Raw genomic sequence first — 21,981 nt, forward strand, 5'->3', positions numbered from 1 at the left:
TGCCTTCCTTCCCTAGATTTTATTTGAGAGAGAGAGAGAGAGATTGAGCATGAGCAGGGGTTGGGGGGTACAGACAGAGCAGACTCCCTGCTGAGTGGGGAGCCAGACTCGAGGCTCGATCCAAGGACAGAAAGATCATGACCTGAGCCAAAGGCAGACACGTAACTGACTGAGCCATCCAGGTGCCCCAAGAAATTAGTTTTTCTTGTTATCTCTAATGTAGGAAGTAGATCTGTCATTGAAGTCTCCTATTAGACTCCCTGCCTCAGTCAGGCCACTTGTGTCACCATGCCCCGACACCCTACGAGAAATCAAAGATCAAGGTCTACAGGATCAGTGAATATTATCAGAGTGAAAACTGGGTCCACATTTTCATGTGACTTTAGGCACCCAAGTATTCCTCACTTTCTTGCCAGCTTATTAGCATGTTTTAAAAAGATTTTCCTTTTAATATTATGCATCGATTTGGGGTGTTTTCAAATGGAAGGGTCAGACTCTTGAGGGTGAAATACTGCCTGGGATGGAAATATGCATTATTGTCCTTAGGTCCCGAAAGTAAGCGAAATTTCTCATAACTCAGGAAGTCTTTTCAAATTTATCATGACGACCACACAATAATTAGAGCACAAGTTGGAGAATCAGTTTCCCTAAGTTACTACCTGTGTGGTCACAGATAAGTCAATCAACCTCCTATTGACTCAATTTTTCATCAGAGGAACAGTACCTACTTCACAGGGTTCTAATGAGGATTTAATAAATTAATATACAGCACTTACAATAATGGAAAATAGTAAGTACTCAATATACATTAGCAATTATATTACTACTATTATTCTTACTATTCTTATTATTACTATATATTATTCTTCCAAGCTTATCTCCTAGCCAATCTATTCTTTCATTGCCCTCTGATTTGAGTGTGTGCCGTTACTTCTCTTAAAGTTCTCTTCCAACTGTAAGAAGAGGTCATTCTCAAAGAACACCTGTGCCATCACTGAGGGAGAATTTTCAGCACAGCCCTCCAAGAGATGCCGCTCATTATTGCCGCCTCCCCATCTATTCTGTTTCCTTATTTTAAGTTTGGTGGGGTTCTCTGTGGGGAGCAGAGAGAACCTGACAGGCTGCCCTATTTGGGGACAAGACTCTCAACAATGCTATCCTATCCTATCCCACCTATTTTAGTAATCCTAACACTAGAACAAAAGCTCCAAAGACAAGATTTACAGTTTCAGGAAGACCTCAAAACATCAAGCTATCAGATTTAGGTTTGAGTCTCAGTTCTGTGGCTAATGATATAAATGATGTTACCATCTCTACTGACCTCTCAAATATTGTTGCAATATTTAAACAAGAAAAAGTACTTAAAAATCTTGGTAACAGGGAAGCCCTAAATTGGTAGGAGCATTTTTAAGAGGTTAGGAACCCTTGTTTAAAAGATAGGAGATGATTTTTAAAAATCACAACAACAAATCTTTATTTCCGTCTAGAGGAATTAAGCATACTGTTGATAAATGCTTGTGAACATTATGCAACATGAAGTCTAGGCGGTGTAACATCATCATTAAACATGAACTGAGGGGCGCCTGGGTAGATCAGTCAGTTAAGTGTCTGCCTTTGGCTCAGGTCATGGTCCGAGGGTCCTGGGATCGAGCCCCACATGGGGCTCCCTGCTTAGGCAATAGCCTGCTTCTCCCTCTCCCGCTCCCTCTGCTTGTGCTCTTTTTCTCTCTCTCAAATAAATAAATAAAATCTTTAAAAAAAAGAAACATGAACCGACATCACCACACACATTATTCCTCTCTGGACTAAACGCAGTGATCATTAACTTATGCACAGAGGCTAGAGTTTGTGTGTCAACATAGAGTTCAGCTGTATGTACTAATTCCTCTAAGTACTTGTGACATTATGTCAAGAGTTCAGCAGCTGAGCTTCACATAGGGCAGTGTGATTCATCGGGATTATTAGGCTTTAGGCTCCTCCTGGAATAACTTCCCTGAGTTGATTGCCTTTGACAGATCAGTTTGCTTAGATTAAAAAGCACTTGCTGCTGTCTGGTCGGATTTAAACACTTTGGTTAGAAGAAGCTGAACTCTAACTCTGTCCAGTCTGTGGAAACACCTGGATGTGAAAAATACACTGAATATAGTGATACAAAGAAAAAACTGAGTTAGCAATACCCTGGGGTACAGTGTTGTGATCATGTGAAGGAGCATACATGCCAAACAAAAGTGACCACAGGTATATGGGAGGGAGAGAAGAATACCTTGCCTTTTTTTTTTTTTTTAAGATTTTATTTATTTATTTGACAGACAGAGATTACAAGTAGGCAGAGAGGCAATCAGAGAGAGGAGGAAGCAGGCTCCCTGCTGAGCAGAGAGCCCAATGTGGGGCTCCAACCCAGGACCCTGGGATCATGACCTGAGCTGAAGGCAGAGGCTTTAACCCACTGAGCCACCCAGGCGCCCCATGAGTACCTTGCTTTTAACAGCAACTATATCTGTTCCCAAGGTACTGCTAAGCCAGTAACAATATTTGAGATACCACTCTGTTCCACATTCACTCAGTGTTCACTACTATTAGACTTGGGGCAAAATGGATCCCTCTTCTGGGCTGAACAATGGAAAGTATCTGGGGATACAGACAACTCTCCCTCCCCCCTTTCTGAATGGACCTAGTAATTTAATAGAAGAAACAATAGTATCAAGAGTACTAAATTAGCTGTATGCTAAAGTTTAAACTATCTTTTAAAAAAATGAACGAAATAACTGATTTAAGTGAAATTTAAGGTTAATGCCTGACATTGCATTCCCAGACTGCATGAGTTGTGGATAAAATGGCGGCTGAGATGACATTAAGCTGATTACTGCCCCGCCCTACCCCCCCATCTCTAGTGGATCAGCAAACAGAGTACTGGAACTCGTGTTAGAGGAAAGTCTCATCTACACCATCCTTTTCATCACAGCTTCCTTTTGTGTTTGGGCTTCTTGATATCTTTGAAGATGGAGGCTGACTGGGATGTTTAAAACGGAGGAGATGAGAACCCTGGCTCGATGGCTTTTCTCTTCTTAGGAATTTAAGTCCCCTGAGAATATAATCCTCACATGGCTCCGGGCTAGAGAAAATATCAGTTATACAGAGTTTTAATTTTAGTGAGTTTGTAGTGAATTTTTTTATCAACAAAGAATACCATTGCCATGTCATCTATTAATATATTTGTAGAGTTGTGCAACCATCATGATGATCTCAGTTTAGACAATTTCTTATCACCCAAAAGAAACCCAGGTGTCCATTAGCAGTCTGTGGAGCAGAACACTGTGTATCAGTAATCAGTGCCATGGCAGGACTCCAACAACATGGAGGACAGGAAAGATCATCACGGTGCCAGCCACCCAGCAGAGAGTCCAAACACTTGTGTCCACTGCATCTTGGTATCAGAGTCACCAAGGAAAACACAACATAACCAAGCACTGGATAGAATAATGTTTTTTACTCACAGAGAAGAGTCCGCTTAGAACTTCCAGAGGGACCTGGCCAAATGCAGCACCATGGAGTATACCATGGACCCGTTCCCCAACACGACTGTGCAATGACAGCTGGCCAGCTTGCTGGAGGGCATGTCAGACAGGTCAGTAATCATCCCCAATCTCCTCCCCAAGTATATTTCTGTACCCAACAGGTCTGAAGCCAACCCTGTGAAGCAGCTGCAGCCCAAAGAGGAGGCTGGCTACCACGATATGTACATCTAGCTTTGGAGGGAGTGTGTAGGCTCAGGGGTTGCTGGCTTCCTTGAGTAGTGGGTCATTGAGCTGCCAGACCATCTGCTGTGGATATACACTCAGGGTCGGGGACAGACAGAAGCAGCCCTGCAGGTGGAACCCTGCTGTCCTCACTGTCTCCGGGGGGAATTTCACCTTTTCCCTCTCACCAAGCAGCTGCCTCCCCGTGCTCCTGCAGGACCTCTGGGTTTTGGGCCCTCCCAAAGAGGGCCATGGGCTTCACCAGGTCAAACTGATGTAGCCGTCAGTCTTCTTCAGGCCCAGGATGCATGAAGAGAAGTAGGGCTTGTTATCATAGTGCTGCATCACTGCGTGACTGTTTCAGGGAAGTCAAACTGGAACAGGTACTTGTGTGACACTATGAAGACAATGGCCTTCATCCAGAAGCACTTGCTGGATGGACAGCATGGCCCATGGGATGGCAGGCATGGCCCATAGGATGGGCAGCACCACGAGGTGGTGACCACGTGGTCAGGGACGACGAGGGCTAGCAGGGTAGTTCTGAGCGGGCTAGCTGCACACTGGTACCCAGCCTGCAGCAGCCACAGTGCCCGGCCCAGCCGCTTTGGCCTTCTCCAGCTTTAGGAAGCACAGGGGCTTGGTGAAGAGCAGCTCACTAGCCATGCGCGACCGGATACCCGTATTGGCTGGAAGCTACCACAACTGCACAGGGAAGCCCTGGGCTCGGCAGGCACCTCTTCCTCGATGCTGCTGTGGGGGTTGTGGCTTTTGCTGAGGGCGCTGCTTGTGCTGTTGGTTGTAGGCTCGGCGGCTTCCCTGAGGACGTGCTTGGCTCAGGGTGGGCCTGCGAGGGGCCCTGCAGCATGGCCTGGACTTCGCTCTCCTACAGCTGGCCCAGTACGCGCCAGTGACTGTCTGTCCTCCAAAGGAGCTCCGGGCCCCGGCGGGGTGGGGAACGTGGCACTGCGGCCCAGCACGTGGCTCGCGGCGCTCCTGCAGGCGCGCAGCCCGTGCGTCAGCCCGTCCGCCAGCGCAGAGCCCCTCCCCCACAGGAATCTCGGACTCCGCGCTCGCTGCGTCACGTGGCTGCGCCGTGCCTTCCGCGGGCTCCGCTTCCGGACGCAGGCGGTCTCCTGTGGGCAGCTACTCTGCCCGCTCCTGCCACCGCCGCCTCAGCACTGCCAGGACTCTGGTCACCTATCCTATCCCTGCTCTGCCATCTGGAAGGCGCTCTGTGCTCACTGCCTGGGCTCTTCGGGCCAGGCCGCCTTCTTCTCCCCGTCGGACTCGAACAGTGGTCCCAGGTGGGAGTGGATGGCTGTGACGTGGTCTAGTCACAGCCAGCACCATTGTCACTGCAGCAGGGAGCAGCCCTCTGGACTGCCCAGCCTTGGCTCCTGGTTTCTGGGGGGGGGCCACTGCCCGTCGGGTCCTGCTTGTGTCTCTCAGGCTTGGCACAGCTGCGCCAGGGACTTCGCTGCTTTGTGGTGCAGGTCGATGCTTTTGAGGTCGGCAGCTTGGTAGAGGGCAAAACTCCTGGAGGCCTGCAGGGTGGTGGGCAGCAGGAAGATCTGGAGCTCGGCCTTGATGTGCAGGGAGTGGTGGCTGAGGAAGATGCAGTGCTGCAGCAGCGGGAACAGGGAGCAGAGGCTGTCAGGCAGGACCTGGCCTCCTCCACCTGCAGCAGGCAGTCCTGGTCTCTGCCCAGCATCTCCCTGGGGTTATGGTCACCCTTGATGCAGCACATGAGGCTGAGTAAAAGTTGGATGGCCCAGCAGAAGTTGCTCTGCATTTGCTCCACACACACCCAGGACAGGAACAAGAGGATGTCCTTGGAGATGACAGTGAGCTTGCAGAGAATGAGGCAGCCCCTTGGCAGGAGGCAGGCTCATGTGTTCTTCTGCAGCTTGGCGCTGAAGAGCAGCAGGTATAAGTGGGTCAGTGGGTAGCCCAGCTTGAAGATGCTGATGTGGGCAGCCCTCTTGACTAACACCAACCAGGAGAGGAAGCAAAAGATGGCCACCTCTAGCATGCTAAGGTAGGACCCACAGGGGATAAAGTTGGGCACGGCGTGGGGCTCCCCCAACAGGTTCCAGGTGGTCAGTATTGATGCCAGCTGCTCCTTGTTTTACTTGGAAGAGAACACCTACCACAGCAGAGCAACAGGAGGAAATCACTTATGAGGTCGGTGGAGTTGGGGCCCTGAATAACTTGGGTAGGTACAGCCACTTAAGTGTGGAATTCACAAGGATGGTCTTGCTTCAGTGACACAGATAGTTTATGCACAGGAATGCCAAGGTGTATCCGGTATTGGGAAAACAGTAGGAGTATCAGGAAGAGGCGGTAGTTGGGCCAGAGGCCAACAATAGCCCAGAGTGCTGGTGGGTGAGGATAGCCACTGCAGCATGATCATGAAGTTCCTGCACAGCCCAAACATGTTCACGGCCACCAGGAAGATCTCCAGTCCAAGTTTGTAGAAGAATTTGAGGTAGTGGAGTAGTCCCTGTTTCAGCCACTAGAGAGTATTGTCCTTTATAGACAGCTTGGGCAGCTGGTGGGGCCAGCAGGTGCTATGGGTGGTGATGTTCCTGGCATTGGTACATGGTGACCTCAAATGCCAGCAGCAGCAGGGCCTGTAGGTGGTTCTGGATGTAGCCCAGGTTCAGGAAGCCCTTCCACACCCCCAAACCAGTTAGCAAGGCTCGTGGGCCGCCGGTACAGCAAGAATTGATTGATCTCTGTCTTCTGCAAGTTGGTGCTATTGAGGAAGGGCTCAGTAGTTTTTGGAATACTCAAGGGGGCTGATGATCTTGATAGACCGTCTTGCACATAACGATAATACAGATCCAGAAGGTGGACTGGCAGGAGGCCAGAAGTGGAAGTAGGGCAGGGTGAAGCCTCACAGCACAACCAGCAGGAGGTTCATCACTAACACCTCCTTGAGGGTCATCCAGACAGTGTGCAGGACCACCTGCTTGAAGACAAGCAGCTCCAGCAGACATCAGAAGAACATTACACAAGCCAGAAGCCAGTGGCCAAGTCCAGCGGGTGCATGGTCACCAGGCCCCACCTGTTGGCTGTGGCTTCTGGGACTTACATGGCTTAGTGGGAGCCAGCTGTGCTCAACCCCTTGTCCCTGGAAACCTACTCTTCCTCTTTCTGCTGCTCCACCAGTGGGGTCCCACATACCACACACTTCCTGTGAGCCCGACATAGGAGGTGGTGCCAGGTCAGAGGACATGCTTGATGAGCTGCATAAAGGGCTGAGTGCAGGGCAGGCAGGGTGCAGGGAAGCAGGAGAAGCCAGGGATGAGGATGCTGGAGAAGGACTTGGGCATGTGGAACTGCTCCAGGCTCGTGTCCCCCAACTGCTCATTGGTGAAGCCCATCAGGTCATTCCAGTGTATGGCAAGGCTGTGCAACTGGAAATTATAGGCAGCGATGAGCCCCAGCACAGTGTAAACCATGGCCAGCCACCAGAACACTTCAAGCAGCTTCTGCCACAGGCTGTTGTGGATGTGGAAGAGGGCGAGGCAGAGCAAGAAGAACATGTAGATGATCTTGTAGATGGTGAGGCAGCTGGCAAAGCTGACCACGATGTATATTTCAGCAGACGTGTAGATCCAGTAGTTGGCGTAGACACCTGTGACTGGCTCCTCCAGACTCTGAAGCAGCATCCCGTGTGCTCTGTGTCTGCCATGGTGACCTCCGTTGGTGCAGGGGGGCCTTCACCTTCAGCAGCTTCTCCTTGACACACTGGTGTAGCAGCAGCTAGAAGGTCGGAGTGTTCAGCACCATGGCACTGAGGTTCAGGCAGAGGTAGTGGATGTTCTGTAGTCCCATATGGCCAGGCTGACAGAGCCCAGGGTGATGGGGAGCTCAGGACATTGTGTCATGCTCTGTGGCCCACATGTGGTGCAGGCTGCACAGTGCCAGTCTATAGAGCAGGATAGAAGGTGCTCCAAGCGTGGTCAGCTGGTGGCAGCTGCACATGGTCCAGATGGGGCAAGCCCAGAGCAGCAGCATGAAGACATGAAATTCAGCCAGCTGTAGTAGGGGATGTGCCATATAATCATGGTGATAGGGGCACAGCTGTACAGAGTGCTGGTCCGTGATGAGGTGGGCCCACATCTCTCTAGGCTCAGCCAGCCTGGGGCTCAAATGGGTGCTACTGGGTGGGGCTGTGGCCAGATTGTGCCTGATGTAGATGTCCACCTCTTTGTCAGGGCCTGTGAGCATCATGTGATGGGCAGCCTCCTCTTTCATGGCAGCAACAGCCCTAGCCTGCCCTGGGCCATAGCCCACCTTGGTCACCTCCACCTCTTGCTCTTCCTTGCCCCTCATGCTTCCTTGGACCCTTGGTCCAACTGGGTGGTATGTACAGAGCTTCAAGAGTGACATTCAGAAGCTTGACTGTAAGACCTCTGAGGCCTTAAAAGAGGTCTTTACGGGGCCGCAGTTTAACGTTGGGGGTCTGGAGAGATGAACTGGGACAAAGATGGCCTTCTTCGCCTTCTTCACCATGGCTGACTACTCTGAGTGGGCCACCCTTCTCAAATCTTTAACAAGCACATTGGCAGTGGGGGCTGGCAGGCTGCCACAAAGGCCTGGGGTGGTACACCTGTCGAACAGCAATGCAGGGGTCCCAATGTGAGCTCAGGAAGGTGAGTTCCCAGGGGGCAGAAGGACAAACACTCACTCGGTCTTGATTTCAGCATAAATACACATTATGAATGCAGGCCCTCATCATCCTTCTGATCTTTTGGGTTTTAAGCAGGAGGTATCAGTAAAGTTACCACAAGGATAACTGGCTTGTGGTGGCCAAGCGTTCATAACAATGTTGCTCTATGGTCCTTTGATGTTGTCTTCCTATCATGGTGAAGCAGAATTCACCAGGCATTGGATTTTCATTCACTAATAGGGAAGGTGAGCTGGGATTAGACCATCATAGGATGGGTTAGTTTTACCTTACTGATAATGTGTTGTCGCCATGGTAATCCTGCTTAGTTCAAGAGGAAACTCCCCGTCATTTTTAATAATCATAATTCTGAAATTCACTTTTACTTCAAAGTGTTCCGAGCTTCACAGCTATGAATTCTTTTTTGTTAATGCTATTTTTAAAAAAAAAAATTTATTTATTTATTTGACAGAGATCACAAGTAGGCAAAGAGGCAGGCAGAGAGAGAGGGAGGAAGCAGGCTCCCTGCTGAGCAGAGACCCCCCCCCCCACCCCACCCCAATGCGGGGCTTGATCCCGGGACCCTGAGATCATGACCTGAGCCGAATGCAGAGGCTTTAACCCACTGAGCCACCCAGGTGCCCCTGTTAATGCTATTTGAATGAAAAGTTTAACAACAAACTAAGTACAGTCTTATTTAGACACTCAGAATTTTGTTCCCGGAAGGATTTTGGAAATTATCTTGTTCATGGATTAAGCAGTAGCTACTCATTGCCAATCAATTATTGCCAGACTGACATGAGGGCCCAGTGATGCTGGATCCTACAATTAAAAGAAAAAAAAAAAGCCACAAATTTGGATATTTATGGGAAATATCCAAATTTTAAAATGGCACAATGAATTTAAAATTCTGTTAAGGTGAGAGGCTCTGGTGTTTTAGTTTCTTTGTATCTTGCTTTGCCCTGCCTTGTGCTGTGGATTGGAGATAGATATTGCTGAAGAGTTTGGTTGAAGGAATTCTGGGAGATTGTAGATCTTGCTAGATCTCAAGACTAATACAGACAGGAAAAAATTTATTAGCTTAGCCTTTTAATATAGATGTTGGCTGTTTGGAACCAGATAGGTATTAAGAAGCCATGTCAATGAACTTTCTTCCCTTCTTAAGCTTTCACTTTTGATTAACCAGTTGGTTATAAGGTTGGATCTCCAAAGATAACCCTAGGAGGTGTCCCTTCTATTCAGCTAGAATTTGACAAAATGCTTTACAATCAAGCATCTGTTCTGTTCAGCTCAAGGTTTAAGGATTGTTTTTTCTGGAAGTAACGCTTTCCTAAGGAAGATTCCTGGGCAATTTGACATTTGAGGAGAATGGCCCGGGAAACACACCATGGAGAATCCAGCACAATTATTCAAAGCAGAACCCTCAATATATTTAAAACTATACTTGGGAGGGTTGCCTGGGTGACTCAGTGGGTTAAGCCTCTGCCTTCGGCTCAGGTCATGATCTCAGGGTCCTGGGATTGAGCCCCATGTCGCGGAGCTCTCTGCTCAGTGGGGAGCCTGCTTCCCCCTCTCTCTGTCTTTATCTCTGCCTATTTGTGATCTCTCTGTCAAATAAATAAATAAAAATCTTTAAAAAAAAAACTATACTTGGGAAAAAAATAAAGCTATACTTGGAAGCAACTAAAGATATGTTTAAAAAATTGAGAGTGGGTACCATTTTTTTTTTTTTTTTTTTGAGAGAGGATAGAATATCTCTTGTGATGTTTTTCTCTTTGGCTGAATTTGGGATTTGATTTCTTTGTTTAAAAAAAGAACTTGGGGCACCTTGGTGGCTCAGTGAGTTAAGCCTCTGCCTTTGGCTCAGGTTATGATCTCGGGGTCTTGGGATCAAGTCCTGCATCGGGCTCTCTGCTCAGTGGGGAGCCTGCTTCCCCCTCTAGCTCTGCCTGCCTCTCTGCCTACTTGTGATCTCTCTCTGTCAAATAAATAAAATCTTAAAAACATTTTTAAAAAGGATAGAAAAAGAATTTGTGGGGCTCCTGGGTGGCTCAGTTGTTTAAGTGACTGCCTTTGGCTCAGGTCATGATCCTGGAGTCTCAGGATTGAGTCCCGCATTGGGCTCCCAGCTCCACGGAGAGTCTGCTTCTCTCTCTGACCTTCTCCCCTCTCATGCTCTCTCACTCTCTCTCTCTCTCAAATAAATAAATAAAATCTTAAAAAAAAAAAAAAGAACTTGGGGCACCTGGGTGGCACAGTTAAGTGTCCAACTCGGTTTCAGCTCACTCAGATTGTGAACTCAGGGTCATGAGATTGAGCCCCAAGTTGAGTAAGCTTGTGTGGGGTCTACTTAAGACTCTGTCTCCCTTAACCTCTGCCCCTCCCCCTGCTCTGTCTCTAAAATAAAAAATAAAATAGTAAAAGAACTTGGTTGAGCATTTTGCTCTCGGAAGTATTTTGAGCTCTCTATAGATGACTGGCATAGTCCTTAGTTTCCTGATGACTTTCTTTTTTTTTTTTTTTTAAAGATTTTATTTATTTATTTGACAGAGATATCACAATAGGCGGAGAGGCAGGCAGAGAGAGAGAGAGAGGAGGAAGCAGGCTCCCCGCTGAGCAGAGAGCCCCGTGCGGGGCTTGATCCCAGTACCCTGGGATCATGCCCTGAGCCGAAGGCAGAGGCTTTAACCCACTGAGCCACCCAGGCACCCCTCCTGATGACTTTCTTAAGATTTCCTTCCTGAGGAAACTTTGTTTCACAGCTGAAGAACAAAGCCTATGGCCACATCCTGATGTTCTGGTGTGTGGTTGATCAGTCTTTTTCAAATCTTAGGAAAAGCCAAGGTAATCCTAAAACTTCTTTCTTCTATCTATAAGTATTTAGAACTAGAAGCTTTTGAACCAGTAGAACTGGGTATCTAAATATGTTTTGCCAAGTAAAGTGATCCTTTTAAAATGGGACCATTTAATGGTGAAAATGAAAATCGTGAACATTCAGCATGGGAGAATGTGTGTTGCTGGAAAACTCCAAGAAATGCAGTACAAGAATTTCTCTACTGCAAAATTGAAGTGCTTTTACACCCTTGTTTGTGGTTTCTGTTTTGCGCTTTGTTTAAGCAAAATAGATTATTCTCCCCTTTAATGAGTCACAATTGAACTCTATATTTTATATATCAGTAGGTGACTTAGGGACACTTCTGAAAATTAGTGACTAGCAAGTGCATTTCATGTGTCAAGCAACATTTTGGCAGATGGATTTAGCCTGAAATTGAGACTGCCTGAATTGGTTTTCAGGACCACAAATTAATTCCATGTGGAACCCCACCAAACCTTTTGGCATTAAACAGAGCATGGTAGAAATACTTGAATTGTACATCACACTTGATGAGATGGGCTTTCTGATAAAGGGAGTCCAGAGGCTAGACATCTGGTGGTGTGGTTTATGCAAAATACATTGTTGAATTGCAGCATATAGAAAAACAATGATTGTCATGCTCTTTTGCTGCCATTCTTCCCAGGAGCATATTGTAGTCTGCACTCTGGTCAAAATTATATCATTATTAGTAATAATAATAATAAATAAGCTTCACAGTTTTTCTTTTTCTTTTCTTTTTTTTTTTTTTAAAGATTTTATTGATTTATTTGACAGACAAAGATCACAAGTAGGCAGAGAGGCAGGCAGAGAGAGAGAAAGGAGGAAGCAGGCTCCCCGAAGAGCAGAGAGCCCGATGCGGGGCTCGATCCCAGGACTCTGGGATCATGACCTGAGCCAAAGGCAGAGGCTTTAACCCACTGAGCCACCCAGGCGCCCCGCTTCAGAGTTTTTCAAACTTACCATTGCTACTGGTTATTCTTAAGGAATGTGACTTACGCACTCTTGTTTTTTCTTTCTCAGAGATGTAGGTAAGATCTGCTCAGAGGGTAAATGAGGAGGATGTCTGTTTTTCAAATGCTGACTTTTCTTTTTACTACCTGCTTTTATTTATGAAAAGAACATGATGTATTTCTTCTTCTGAAAGTAATTTTTTCTTATAGTTTGCTGTCTAGTTCTGGTTAATACTTATTTATTATTTTGAAGGTATTCTTTATAATTTTCATCAGATTCTTAGTTTTACTTTCGTAAACTATAAGTTCTATGTTACATTGTTATTCCTTTATTCCTTATGAATAACATTTACATGTTTATTCTAATGGAACTTCAAAAGTTGATGAAGATAGTATGTGTAACAGTGGTTTAAGCCACCATGTTAATTCTGCTTGAAGTATTCTAAATGTGAAGTTAGAGAAGTTATAGTGATTTGATCCATATATCTTATCTATTCAGGTTAAGATCTGTAGGTGATGGTGGGAAAGAAGTACTAGTATCCGTTCATCTCTCTTCTGTCTGGAAAAGTGCCCCCCCCATTCCTTTGTGCATTTGTCAGATTCTATTTACTTTTCAAGCATCTTGGTATAGGTAGCATTAATTACCCCTTACAAGGATACACAATGAAAAGCTTCTTTCATGGAGTGTTTCTTTAAACATGGGAAGTTTTAATGGACCACCTTGGGGCCATGTTTTCAATAACAAGTTGAAGAGACTTTTCCCAAATTGTTACTGTCAAAGAGAATCTAGACCTATATTAAGTGAGGCAGTACACGACAATTTATATCAATGGAAAAAATGAAACCTTATTGAAATCACTATTGTTCACTGACAAAAAGAGAGACTATAATTTTGAAATCCATTTCCAGTGACTGAACTGCCATTTGGCTGAATTGTCCTGGCCTCCTATGAGTAGATTTCTAACCATAAAATGAAATATCTTTGTTACTTGTGGTTATAAGCTTTTGTTCTTTAATAATAAATCTAGCTCAGAGACATTTCTTTACTGTAAATTTGTCACCACTGAAGTGCTCATAAGCAGTATCTGCTTCCATTACCAGTGGTAGAACCAGGTTTGAGCATCTTGTAGAGTAAGCATATGCACTAAGAATCAATATGTGTTTTATTAGCACCAGGAGACTTATTGAATTGATTTTTTTTCTTTTTACCTTTATGGGCAATTGCTATAAAAAGGTAAATTAAAAAGTTAACCATCTGCTACCTCACTTTTCATTTAAAATCTTTTATTTGATTACTCTTTCCAGGTAATCAATGCTTTCTATTTTGCTATTATGCTTGCTGGTGAGTGAAGGTGGGTTTAATTTATAGCTTTTATTTATCTAACAGTATTGTCAGAGTCACAATCTTTATGCATCCTATTAGTAGTCTGGAAAATATTTCTTACTACATCGAAACAGAACAAAATTCAATTTAGAAATATAATTTCCTGCCATGGAGACACTTGATAACAGGGGGGAGATTAATGGAGCCCAGTGACAGAAACTTGATTTAAAGCAGGAGATTAATACTGCTTTATCAGCCTACACTGCAAGTGAATTGGCTCTGAAAGAAAAAAAAATCTGTTTGAAGTTGCTGAGTTGTCGGCTTGTTGGTTGGAAAAAGGTCTCTGGACATTTATTTTGTTATTGCTGAGTATTTGCTGCGTGCTTGTCTATTAGACAACACAGGAACAAACCTGCGGCACAACACCAGACTTGCTTATTTTACAGTAGTAACATGTTTCTTATTATTCCTTTTGATCCCACAGGAAGCTTGAATGCTGTGGAGGTCAGCTTCTGACTTAAGGGGATTATACTCAGTAAATCATGTCAAAATTAACGAATAGAATTGCGCTGACACTCCAGTTTGGTTGGATTTAAGTAAAATGTTTAAATGGTGTTTTTAATTGCAAACTCCTGCCCCTTAAATCCCATTATAAATACTTTTTTCTATCCTTTACAGAAGTCATTAATTTTTTCCCCCAACTATAAAAGTATGAATCTTCCCGAAGAATTTAAAGCAAATCTGAAGATTACCTCAAAGGGTTGAAATGTCCACTAGAGCTGTTCTGAAACAAAATACGGAGCTGGGTAAACTGTTAGAATGCATGCTAAAGGGAATGGATCTAGATTTTGATTTTTAAAAATTTTATTCCCAGGAAATTAAGGTACTCGTAGTGCTGGAATTAAAGTTTTTGAACTTGTACTTGAGGTATATGAATTTTTAAACTTGCTATTTGTTTAATAAATCCCTCCAGGGAAATAAAAAAGAAATAGAATGAATTCCTTACCCAGCCGCATCACAAAAATGGCTCTGTGTTTTTTAAAAGCTTGAATTTTTGCATAATAAGTTACAAATTACTTAGTTATCTTTTTCTGAAGAAAAGGTACTTAACTTCCATTTGTTTTTATTAACTTTGAAATTTTGTAAAAGTGAAGTAAAAAATTCCTTGCATTTATTTTTATTAAGTTATATAGTAGAAAAAGGATTTTGCTGGACATCATACTAGCTGGATTGTAGTTTAAGGTCATTTAACGACTTTCTGTTTTCTTATGGACATTTTAAAATCACCTTCTGTTTCTAAGACAGCTGAATAGTAATAATATCTGCACTACGACATCACAGGGTTATTGAGAATATCGAATGGGACAAGTTTTGCAAAATATTTAGGTATGTAAAGGGCTATAGGAACATGTGCAGTTTTACTTAATATTAGTATGCATAGACAACCTTAAACATATTACGTGTACGACTTTATTGGAGGGAGATCTATCATTTCAAAGACATACACATTAATTTTATGTTGCTATAACTAAAACTGTCAATATTTCTTGGAATTGATCCACTGTAGGTTGTTTAGATGTTTTTGAATATATGGAGAGAATGACCTGTAGCACACTTCTCTTTGGAACTAGTCGCATGGGATAAATTAAGTAAAAGAAGTTTAGGGCCAATTTGATTTGCTCAGGCTGGGCTCTAAGTGCTTTGAAAAAAATGAAAGATAACGGATCAAGGATAGTAAAGACGGCCATGAGTTCTAAGTGCCCCGAACTAGGTCTTTGGGGTCGCGCTCTGTCCGATATGACTTACATGGCCTTTTTAGGGTTCATTAGCTTGTGGACTCTGGTGCCTGAAAAAATACATATGCCTGAAGGGAGTATTAGACCCTCTTAAAACTCTTTTCCTGGCTTGAAGGCACTCACCAAACTCCCAGGTAAAGCACATTAAAGTAGCTAAACATTGACTTAGAGGGAAAGGAGTTGCTTTCAGGAATTTAAAATTATTTCAGGTCATAATAATTTAGCAGAGAAGACAACCTAAAAGGGTTTTTAATTTCAGTAAGCATGCATATGCTTTTATTCCCTCTTGTTTCACAGATCCAGAGGGACCTTCTTGAATATGCCTCTTTGACCTTTGCCTAGTCATCAAATTACCCTTATCCTGCTTTTTCTCTTCTGCACTTCCTTTCCCAAATGGCCTTTCTTTGGTGATGGAGTTTAAATTGTGCAGTGCCTACTCCAGACATCGGCACTTGGATTAATTTTAATCCTCTCCATTCTCATTTTGCTGGGATGTGACCATCAAGTGTGCTGACCTTTTGGGAGCCAGTCTGGGTTTTGCCTCGGGTTCATGGCACCCCCAAATATTTGCAAGCATTTTATTTTCCATCTTGGGGAACATAGTATTGGAGATTTTTCTTCTCTTTTGTTTTTGTTTTTTAACTCCCTGGTTTTATGTGCTGAAAGTGACTTTTGGGAGCAAGAGAGCCAGGTGTGAAGATTACCGAGTGAGACAGCTAGGTTGCCTTTATGAATCTGAGTTGGCAAATCAGACTCAGGAGACACAGACAGGCTTTAATCAATATTACTCTTACTGAACTTTCCGGAACAAGCAGGAGACCAGCAAGGAGACACAGTATCATCAGCTCATTGGGAGGCCTAGCAGGTACCCTAGTAGCAGTTTTTCTTTGCTCCCTCCCCCACACAGGGACGAGGTATGAGAGTCAGGGTATGTGGGGTCACCTTGTCACAGAGTGGCCACTTCCCCCACCAATCTTGTATATGGTTTTCATCAAGCTTGAGGTCTGCATGCCAGCTTGCAGATCCCCAAGCTCAGGTTTTTGTTTCACACAATGTGGAGGGAGAGACAACTGTTCCCCATTTATCTTAACTCTACTGTTTCCAAGGAAACAGGACCGTGGGGGACAGGAGGTCATTCTCAGGCTGGCCCGCCTCAGCCAGGCCTGATATTAACCCTTTATTCACACTCATATGTGCTGTTGTAGAAATGATAGTATCATGGGGTGCCTGGCTGGCTCAGATAGTGAAGCATGTGATTCTTGATCTTGGGGTTGTGAGTTCTAGTCCAACTTTGGGTGAAGAGATGACTTAAAAAAAATAAAATCTTAAAAAAAATGGTAGTATCACTATGTGCAATGCTAATGCTAAGCTTCATTGTGCTAGTAGAGTCTCTTTAATATCAATATTTACCACTGTATGTTTCCTGGGGCAATAAATAGAAAAGGAAAGCATTAGATATTTATGCATTTATCCAGCCCTTCACATTTTTTGAGTGTACACTGCATGCCTCACCTGATTTTAGGTACTGAGATTGCAAAAAAGGACAAGAGAATGACCTGGCTACTGAATACTTCAGGATCTGGAGGGCTGTTCTCTCAGCATTTGTATTACTACAACCCAGAGCTCCCATGTTCCATGTAGAACTGAATGCTCTCTATGGGAGCTCTAAGAAGAGAACTTACTCTTTTGCTACTATTTTGTATCTTATAGACCTTATTCAGCCTTTCCTTATAAGGATGACCGTATAGAAAATAACTGACATTCACTGTGTTTAATCTGGAATGTTTAGGATCATAAAGTGCCCTCTGAATCACCGAAAAAGGACTTTGAAATTGTCCATAATTTATTATATTTTAGACTACAAATACTATGTTCATCTTTGTACATCTCCCAGCACATTAACACAGTATTGTATGTCTGGGAAGTGAGTGATCAAGGTTTTTTGAATTAAGTCTAAATAATATCACTTTGGACATTATACAATATTCAAGACATTAAGTTATAGAAAAATAAACAAGATTACTTCAAATTCAAACTTACAAAGCTTATGCTTTCCAAGAGTTTATACATGCTGAAAAAAGAGTTACTCAAAGCACATTGGATAAGTCCATTAACTGTATGTCTGTAATAGGCTCTGGGAGAGTAGAGTGTTGAGACATGTTACATCCCCATGCTTGAAACAGATGTAGGGGCATAGTTGCTGCCTTATACAACATGGTTCTGGATAGCATCATCAGATAGAATTCTAAGCAGTGAAAGCCATGGATCTGACCCATTCGTTCATTTTTTTAAAAAAAGATTTTATTTATTTATGTGACAGAGAGATAGCACAAGGAGGCAGAGCAGTAGGCAGAGAGAGAAACAGGTTCTCTGCCAAGCAGGGTTTGATCCCAGGACCCTGGGATGATGACCTGAGCTGAAGGCAGCCACCTAACTGACTGAGCCACCCTGACGCATTTATTCTGATTTCAGTACCTAGGATATTTGTTTGTAACATTTACAGATGGTTTTTTTTTTTTTTTTTTGTTTTCTTATTATTTGACTAGAGAATTAATTCATGAGTCTTTTGCCCATTTGGGGAAGAATGCAAGTTAATGTACCTGGGAATGTGTTCAATATTTGGATTTAGTTTCAACAATTTTTGAGTACCTACTATGTGCCAGGTAACTTCCACATGAATCATCTAATTTTATTCTCACTATAAGCCTTTTTAATTTTTCACTTTTCAACTGTCCTCAGTTTTGAGAAGTTGAAAAACTTGACTGAGTCACATAGCTGGAAAGTGGCAGAACTAGAATTTGAAATCCTGTCTTTTGAGTCAAAGGTAATGTCATTGTATCACCAATAACTATAAATTGAGAAGGAAAAACAAGAAAAAAATTTTATGGTACAATTTAGAAGTCAGAAGGTTGGAAGTTGTAAAGGTAGGAAGCCAGAAGATCATAGTAACATACTTTTAGTTCCTGAAACAAAGCGAGTTTAGCACAGTGCTTTACTTGGTGGCTTCTAGGTCTTTTTCAAATCTCACCTCAAGTTTTACCACATCAAAGAGGCTTTCTCTTGCCTCCTTATTTTCTATCCCAGTGTACTGTTTTATTTATTGCATGTTTCTTATTTTTTTATTGCATGGTTATCTCTTAAAAATGTATTTATTGTTTGTTTATTTCTTTGGGCTATGAGTTTGATAAAGCCATTGTCTCTCCAGAGTCTGTCACAATGACTGCCGTGTAAACAGAAATTTAACAGATACTTGCAGATTGAATGTATGAGTAAATGAAAGATAACCAATGAAAGGACCAAAAGTAGATGCCCATCATGTTTAATCCTGATTAAAAATTAGAATTGGTGAAACCAGAATTGTTTCAGAATGGGCAGATGGAGAACACTTACGTAACCACTCCCTCCCCAATCCCAATAATTAAGTGTAAAAGTTCTATTTAACAAGGAATACATCTTCAAGGAAATGGAGATCAGGGAAAGACAACCACCGTGGAATTCGGGAAAGTAGAGAACAGGTGGATTATTTGCAAATGCCAGAGCAGATTGGAGAAACCTGAACCCAGGCGTGCAGTTGGGAAAGTTAAAAAAGCAATCCTGTTAACACTACAAAACCCCAAGAAAGCTCCTGAATTGGCGTCTTAGGTTTCTTCTAGAAGGGGAAGTGGAGGTGGGGTTAAAAACAGAAGGACTGATTGAAAATTTGTTTGAGAAGCTATGTCAGAGAAGGCTCCTGTCCCCAAATCCAATCTCCTTTTCTTCCTTTTGGAACCCCCTTGTCACCAAGTTTTAGCTAAGCACGTGCTGCCCAGTTATCAATGACTTTTCTCAGTCTTTCTTGCAGGGAGAGATGGTTACATGAATAAATTCTAGCTAAATAGGATATGGTGCATCAGGCTTTTAGAAAATAAGTTAATTGCCCTTCAATTTCTCTCTCCTCCCTTCCTGTGAGCTGGGATATAGGTATCATGTGTTGAGTTAACTTGGACTATGTGAAGAGGACCTCCTAGAAAAAGGTGGAACAACAAATAGAACATGCCTGGATTTCCCCCCCCCCTTCTCAAGGAGCAGAGTCCACCCATCTAGGACCCGCTGCCTATTTTTGAACCGTTTTGGGGAAAAGTAAACTATCTTCCAAATTGACATAGAAACAGATCTTAAGACCTCCCCCCCCCCCCACTTTGCACAGCAGGGGACGGCCTCTCACCTACCCTGGCAGGAAGTTAGGATTATTTTTGCAGGACCGTAGCAAAAACAGGGAGATTAAGTGAATGCTCACCTACTGACAATTTCAACTCCATTCCCCTTCTGTTTCTTCTGCCGGTTCCCAGAATACAGAGCCAGACCACCTATATATGTAGGTGATTGGAAGAGTCTTGTCTGAAAGATGTGACCAGCTCAAGGCAAAGGCCTTCATTTTCTGGCAGTGAGTGTTAGCCAGTGAGATACCTAGGCAGATGACCGTACCAAATGAATTTGCCAAGCCGGACCATGAACACAGAGCTTTATAAATTTGTCAGTGCAGTACTTTTATTTTATTTTATGTGTTTTTTAAAAAAAGATTTTATTTATTTGACAGACCTAGATCACAAGTAAGAAGAGACGCAGGCAGAGAGAGAGAGAGGGAAGCGGGCTCCCTGCTGAACAGAGACACCCCTCCCCCACCAAAGCAGGGCTCCATCCCAGGACCCAGAGATCATGACCCTAGCCAAAGGCAGAGGTTTTAACCCACTGAGCCACCCAGGCGCCCCAGTGCAGTACTTTTAAAAGCAGACAACCAGGAATTGTCAGACCTTTTAGGAAAGCATCCAGTAAGGCTGACAGAGACAGAAGCAGCCTAAAAAAAGAATCTTGGAGGGAGTAAGCACTAGTAAGACAATAGGAAGAGGAAAATATGACCAAAGGAAATTATTAACCAGGGGTGAAAGAAGATATGGCAGTCATAGACAAAACATACTGGCTATAAAAAAGTAACATTCAGAAAACTATAAGAGATCCTAAAAATTAAAGCTATGAAAGAAGAAATAAAATTTCAGCAGAAGGGGCACCTGGGTGGCTCAGGGCCTGGGATTGAGCCCCATATCCCCTCGGGCTCCCTGCTCATTGGGGAGCCTACTTGTCCCTCTCTCTCTGCCCCCTGCTTGTGCTCTCTTGTTCTCTCTTTCTCTGTCAAGTAAATAAATAAAGTCTTTTTAAAAAAACGCAGCAGAGGGGTGAGAAGAAAAGTCGAATAAGCCACAATATAGACCCCCCCCCAAAAAAAATGACTTTTGAAATATCTCAGTAGGGAAGGGTAGGAGTTTCCAGAATCAAAGAGCCCATGGACTCGTGGGAGTGTAAATGGATCTAACAATTTAGAAAACAGTTTGACATTGAATTCCGAGTAGAAAATAGGCATAATGTAAGGAGTAGTGTTTTTTTGACAAGACTGATAGCCCTATTTGACCATGTAAAGTATGTGCCTGTGTAAGTTTGTTAAAAATAAAACTAACTTTGAAAAGAAAGCTATTATACTAGTTTCTTTTCATAGCAATAATGGCTACTGTTTACTGAGGACCTTCTATCTGTTAAGCATGAAAACAAGTTTTTTTCAGACATTATTTCTAATTTTTACATGAACTTTGCAAGTGAGCTATTACTACCATTTACAGAAAATAAAACTACTCCCAAAAGAGGTTAAATGACTTTTCCAACACCACATCTATCTGGCTCCAAAGTCCACTCTCCATCCGCTGGATCTGCCTTTACTTCTCTGAGGATCTAGCTCAGGGCACGATATTCCTGACTTTATGGAGGTCCTGGAAAGAGGTTCACATAGCTTTGTTGTGTAACATACAGTCTTGATGGTGACAGCAATAACAGAAGTACTGAGTTTGAACACGGATCTAAATTTCTGATCTGAATTTGACAACTTTCTTCTCTTCTCACAGCTGGAGGCATTTAGAAAGCTTTCTGGTGACCACAGAAGGATGCCATGTGCCTTTCCTCTGATAGGATGGATGCCAGGTGCCTTTCCAGAAAAAAACATGTTGAGTAGAACTGAGAGGGTGCATGAAATATGGCTGTTGATTCTCTGTCTTTTGTGAACTAGTTTAAGACTGTTAGGTTCTATAGAAGCAACTTCTAAGTAAACTAGAAGTGACAGATAATAAACATATAGCTAGGTCTGTAGCAACAGAAATCGATGCATTTCAAGTTCCACATAGAGGAAAACAGTCAAGATATTTCAGGTCCTTTTAGAGTGATAAATGCAATTTACACAATAAGCAAGAAGCAGTGATTGGGAATAGATAGTGTAAGATCCCATCTAGGAGATAGAAAAAAGGTGTTTGATGGGGGTGATGTTGCTAACCTTAGGAACTGCCAACAAAATTGGCTCTGAAGGTTATAAAAAAAACTTGTGAATATAAGCCAAAAAGACAGGGAAATTTTAGGTTCCCTTTGCTTCACATCACTTGCATAATGGTGATAGGGCCCAGTTAGGATAGCCCAGCTGCCTTCCTTGTCTTAGGGAAGTGAAACCAAACAACACTCAGGTCTACAGACACACAAAGACATTTCATGCAATTAGAGGCAAGATGATCTCTTGTGTTTGTAGAGAGCTTTCCCCAGGCCACTGCCAAA

General features: G+C 43.4%; 1 pseudogene; it reads right to left on the reverse strand.

The window, feature by feature from the left end:
* Positions 1-3,921: 3,921 nt before the first annotated feature.
* On the reverse strand, positions 3,922-8,081 carry LOC111158245 (annotated as a pseudogene).
* Positions 8,082-21,981: the final 13,900 nt, after the last annotated feature.

The sequence above is a fragment of the Enhydra lutris genome, unplaced genomic scaffold, assembly GCF_002288905.1.
Source record: "Enhydra lutris kenyoni isolate GAN:26980312 unplaced genomic scaffold, ASM228890v2 scaffoldscaffold58, whole genome shotgun sequence".
NCBI classification, from domain to species: domain Eukaryota; kingdom Metazoa; phylum Chordata; class Mammalia; order Carnivora; family Mustelidae; genus Enhydra; species Enhydra lutris.